The sequence below is a fragment of the Ochotona curzoniae genome, unplaced genomic scaffold, assembly GCF_017591425.1.
Source record: "Ochotona curzoniae isolate NIBS_2020 unplaced genomic scaffold, NIBS_Ocur_1.0 contig_1, whole genome shotgun sequence".
In the NCBI taxonomy this organism is placed as follows: domain Eukaryota; kingdom Metazoa; phylum Chordata; class Mammalia; order Lagomorpha; family Ochotonidae; genus Ochotona; species Ochotona curzoniae.
Window position 1 is genome coordinate 7,974,141 of NW_024464918.1, and position 6,060 is coordinate 7,980,200.

General features: G+C 41.1%; 1 pseudogene; it reads left to right on the top strand.

Moving 5' to 3' along the window:
• Positions 1 to 4,470: 4,470 nt before the first annotated feature.
• LOC121152273 lies at positions 4,471 to 5,149 on the top strand (annotated as a pseudogene).
• The last annotated feature ends 911 nt before the right edge of the window (positions 5,150 to 6,060 follow it).

Here is a 6,060-nt window from a genome sequence, read left to right on the forward strand (position 1 = left end):
TGGGGATGGGGAACAGCCACCTGATATCAACCCAGGGTCTCCCATGTGGAACACATTCCAAGGGTTCTGCTTAAGTGGCTTCAATAATTCTGAAATGCTGTTGATTTCACTGATCCAAGGATGAGGAAATCCTTCCAAGTTCCATTGGCTGACACAGTCCACATTAGACTCTGCATTTGCCCAGATATTTGCTGTCAATGCTTGGCCAAGGCTAGTGAACTAGTGGCTTGGCCTTAGTTCCAGCCACTTTAGGCTTTTGGTGTAGTTGTCCAATTTGTTCTGCCCTCCTTCCTCTCTTATGGTATTAGATGTCCTTGCAGATGTCAGTGGACTGCCACATCTTCCATCTGCATCTGTGCATACCACCCACTGTTCCATCTTATCCACTGAAGAGGCCCAGTTCTAACACATGCAATCGATGGTCAGTCCACCAATCCTGCAATTCTCCCCTCCTGGGCTTGGGGCCTGGCTCAAACTACACATTCGGGCCAAATGAGTAGGATAAGATATCTAAAACATAACATGTCATACACATACAAACCATTCACTGACTTTGCACCATCACATTCTTTAGACATATTTTGTAAGATTCGGTCACTGTCTCCATCTCCAAACCCCTAGGTTCATCAAGTGCATGGCAATGCTCATTTTCCCTGAATACTCAAGATCCCTGTGCACACTGTAATTTTTCAAGGCTCAGAATATTTGCAGACAAAGTTCCCTTTTTTTTTTTTATCACTCTGAATGCCTTCTGTTACCAAGAGAAGAAAACATCCATTTCATCGTCTATACCTCACACAGGCAAGAATGATCATTTCCATCAATGTTTGTTCTTTCCCAGGCAGAACTAGACACTCCACTCCCTGACCATATCTGCTACTTGCAAACAGTTTCTACCATTATGCTCACATGAGTCTGTATACCTCACTAAACTTTGAAATCAAAAGCCATCTTTGCAGGGAAGGACCTTTGGTCTAGTGGTTAAGATGCTGGCTGAGGCACTCCCATTCCTTATCGGAGTGCCTGGATTTATGTCTCCATGCCATTCCTGATTGTAGCTTCCTGCTTGTGCAGATCCGCGGAGGCAGCAGACAATGGCTCACATAGCTGAGTTCCTGTCACCCACGTGTGAGACTCTTACTGAATTACAGGCTCCTAGCCAAGGGAACTACTGGCTCGGCCTTAGCTCCAGCCACTTGAGGCTTTTGAGGGAATGAACCAGCAGAAGGAGCTTTCTTTCTTTTTCTTTCTCAGTCTCTGTAGCAAAATAAACACTGCTAAAAATACACAATTTTTAAAAAAACCAAGTAGGTTTAGAAATAGTTTTTCAAGTGTCCCATTTCCTGCACAGGACATACCACGTAGCATGTACTGATGAACGATTTTTTAAAAAAAAAATTAAATTTGATGTTTGGTGGTGAGATGTTTCATTTAAAGCTCAAGCAAACAGACAGCCTCACTGATTTTGAAAACAATCAGGATTATTTGGAAGCACGTTAGCTGCAGAATAAACGAGGTTTATGTTGGAGATCAATAAACTGGAAGTCAGGAATGTTTAATTCCACTGACTGTTGTATCACTATCCAAGTAGAATTCCTTAGCAAAATAATTTATCTCAGATTTAAGCATTACATCTGTCAACAAGAGTGAAAAGAAAATATCTAATGCTATCTTTAAGATACATATTGCATTAGGAGACCATAACTGACTACATAACATAGACATTTAAAGGGTAAGTGGGACCCAATAACTTACGCAACCAGAGTAAAGATACCTCTATTTGTTGTAACTAGAGATATGTGCCAAGCAGAAAGGAGCGAGAAGTTCCTCCCAAATCTCTTCCCTAAAGCATTTCTGTAATTGACCTTATCATATTTAGCTCTATAAAAAAAAGTCCCTACAAACCTGTCTTGGAAAACAGTCATTTGTTAGGAAATATATGTCTCTCTTAGACACATCACAGGAATTTGTTTCATAATTATATTATTATTCATGATTCTAATATCTCCCCTTTGAAAAAAAATCACACTTGTTGATGATAGATTTTGAATATTTATAGACCTCTCAGTGGAGAAAGAACACAGCTCAGTCACATATTAAACATTAAGCATTCTGATACAAAGGCAGACACACGCACAGAGTCATGTGATCATGCCTTTAGAGACATGGACGTGATCCTATCCCACTCTGGTTGTAAATGAGGTAAAAACGGCTAAAAGAAAACATGCTTAAATAATATGGTGAGCAATAATATGGTGTTAAAATGAAAGGTGATGCAGGTTGCATTTTACATCCCAAGGAACTCTGCCATAATTCATAGTGATTAATGTTAATGTCAAAAAAATTAAAGAAAGTAATAATGATTTGTATCTTCATGTAATGGGCTCCCCTTTCTTTGATCTTTTATTCCCTTTGATCAATGAAATTAACAGGCAATAGATTTCAAACCAATAAAAAGGAATTCATCTTCACCCAGCTCACACTGGTCAGCCTGTGGGAATAGCTGCTGTAGGAGGTCAGAGAGGCAAATGCTAAAACTGGTGTTAAAAAGGGATCAGATAATTTTATGACCATTAATAACATGTGTCGTGTTGCAAGCTCACACACAGATACAGGGAATCCAGTCATCCTCCTGGGCTCAGACTAATTACCTTCTGGGTCACAAAGACCTTGCTGAGCCAGCACACAGCACTTTCAGAGAGCTCTGCTTTCATTCCAGTGGAGAACAAGGTCAGCTGGGAACCTCAAGAGGTCCTATGCCCTGAAAAGATGATGGTCCTCTCTCTTTTACCGGTAATTTAAAAACGTTGTCCCGTTCCACCACAACATTGATGTGTTCATGCATTTAGTACTAGTAAAATTGGAATTTTTCTTCAGCTTGCTTTTTAACAACATTCAAGGTTTTTAATTAATTGTTTAAAATGTTTTGATTCCCCCTGTTAGCTTAAGACCATGAACACGCTCATAATACATCTTAGCTAGGTGGACAGCTAATGCTCAAAGTATAATGCATTATGCTCATGACTGAGACGACTAGAACTTTTTTGAGCCTAAACCCAAGAAGCAGAGGAATCTACACCAGCAAGTCCACATCCTTTGGCACTTACATTGCTTGTGAATTTCTGATACCTTTAGCCAGTGCTGCTTCCTTAAGTTCCAGCACATTGGGGTTTCCTCCTCACCACTGATATAACTTAGAGTACTTCTCGCATGTGCTGCCTGTGCCTCTTACCTCCACCTATTTAGGGTCAAATAAGTGTTGACTACACATAGGCAATGCACTCAGTAAAATCTTCCTGTCAAAACTTGCATTTCATTTGCTGAGAAACAGAATAATTCTTCCATAATTCACCACTTACATACATGTGCAGATTCATCTGCTGTGTTCTACTCATGTCGCAGCAAAGGGATTCATTGTTCTGGCATCTAATAACTGACCTAAAAACTGACCATCATATTGCTAAACTATTTTGCCCACAGCTTTTTAATAGCAGGAAATCATGATTCTCCTAATAGACTTCTAATATACAGACACCCTTTACTTCTATAAAACTGCAGGGGTAAAGCACAGATGGGCTGTGGTATGAGAAAAATGATGAACATCAATAATTTATTATGAAGATACAGTAGAGTTCAATGCATTTACAGCCTTCTAACTACAGTAAAACAAGATTAATAACTGTCAAGTGGGGGAAGTATCATTGCAAAAATATTTAGCATTTATTGGAATATACAGTAAAGAGGTGATCTCAGAAGTGGAGAGCAGCATAGTAAAGAATAGCGAGGGTGAAGGGAAGAAGAGACAGGGAAAGGTTGAGTGGGCAGTAAGTGATAATTAGATGAAAGAAGTTCTAGTGTGCTGTTTCACTGTAAGATCATCACGGATAACAATAACGGACTCTAAGGGTGAATCTGGGGAAACAGTGCAGGTCACACTGGCACATGGATACCATATCTTGTACTGGAGAGAAAGGAGTTCCAGATACTCTACTTCAACTGTGCTTCCCTACCAATATGCCTGGAAAAGCAACTGCTAGCTTTCCAAGTGGTTCAGGTATTAGACTGCCTGCCATCCAGCTAGACTTGGATGGAGTGGCTGTCTCCTGGCTTTAGCCTACCCAGTTCCGACTGTTGTGGCCTTTTTGGGAGAGAACTGGTTGATAGAAGATATCTCCCTGTCCTTCTCAGCCTTTTAAATGTAGTTCTAAAGACAGATCCCAAAAGTCAAATAAAACGATCAAAATGACCACTGGAAACAATGCAGGACATATCACTTTTTTTAAAGGTAGAAGAGAGAATGGTGAAGGTTTTCACATCAAAACATAAAAGATGCTTGAACGGATAGGAACATGTTTGATAATTTGAATATTAAGCAATGCAGATCAGTATTGAGAAATTATACCATAAGTAGGCATAATTTTAATATAACAGTTAATTTTTAAGAAATAGAAACAACTGTATTGAGTAGACATGGTGCTGGGCAGTGTGTTGCAGACATGGCTACCTGTGGTAGCCATGGTTTTTGGTCATGGTCATGGTTTTTGGACTTGGGTGTCACTAAATATGCTAAATCTGGGTCTAGGGAACTCCAGTGATGGTATGAGTCTGGCTGGATCCTGTTGGAGCACCCTGGAGGAGCTGGGAATCCAAATGGTCCATGGAACCATCACACTGCCCTTCAAGTTCTGCCCTTGGGGCACTGTGGCAGCTGACTCCAGGGACATAGCAGGGGCCTACTTCACCTCCCAGATGGTGAAAAAGATGATCAGGATCAAACTCTACCTGCTGGGCACCATGGCCAGTGGAGCAACAGACTGCAACTTTAGGGAGCTGCTACTGGCCTGGCAATTTAGCATCTATGAGCCTTGGCATAAGGGGCACAGTTAGGTGGCAGCTGCCTCCAAGCTGCTGGCCAACATGGTATACCAGTACAAAGGTCTGGTTTCTTCATGGGCACCATGATCTGCGGCTGGGATAAGAGGGTCCTGGGCCTAAACTATATAGACACTGTAGGGAACTACATCTTGGGAGCGGCCTTCTCCATGGGCTCTAGCTCCATGCCATGGGCTAAGGCATCATGGATTGGGGCTATTCTAAGGAGATAGAAATAGAGCAGGTCTGTGACCTAGGTGGCCTGGTCATCTACTAAGCTAACCACTGAGATAACTACTTAGAGGACACCACCAACCTCTATCATGTGCAGGAAGATGGCTTCATATGGGTGTCGTTGAAATGCAAGATGAGTCTGGTGGCTCCATCCCTTGAGAGGGGCAGCCAACTACTTGTACTTCTTGGGATGAATCTCACTTATAATACAGACAGAATACCCTTTCCTATAGTGAAAGGGGCCACAGTTATTTCAATGCTTTGTTAAAGTTAAGAAATATTGATCCCTGTATGTTATCAACTGTTAATGACTTGCTGCAGAGTGTAACTAAGTGTTTTACTTTCTTAGATGTTAGCATTATACTACCCACCAACTGGGCTTCAAAAGAAAGAAAGAAAAAGAAACCCAGAAACTTATTTTCTTTACATGGACATTTACCACTTACATGAAAAAAAAAAAAACCCAAAAAAACAAAAACTAACTTTTGGAAAAAGCCAGATTCAGATATGAGAAAAACAGGATTTAAATGGGAATTTAAAGTGTTTCAGGTCTCAGTTTTTGAAGGTCTCAAATAGCTTTCTTACGTGTCTCAGAGGAACTCTAGCATCTCACTTGTGTTCTGTCCATTCTTTCTAATTGTTTTTTTGAAAGCCAGATTTTATAGAGGAAGGACACACTGAGAGAGAAATCTTCTATCCATTGGTTCACTCCCCAAAAGGCCACTATGGCCATAGATGTGCTGATCTGAACCCAGAGCCAGGTACTTCTTCCCACATGGGTGCAGGATCATGAAGACTAAGCCTTCCTCTACTGCCTTCCTAGGCCATCAGCAGGGAGCTGAGTGCAGAGCAGAACTGCTCGGACTTGAACCAGTATCATAAGGGATGTCAGTGCCCAAGATGGAGGGTTAGTCGATTATACTACCATAATGACTTCACTGACAATATTTTTTA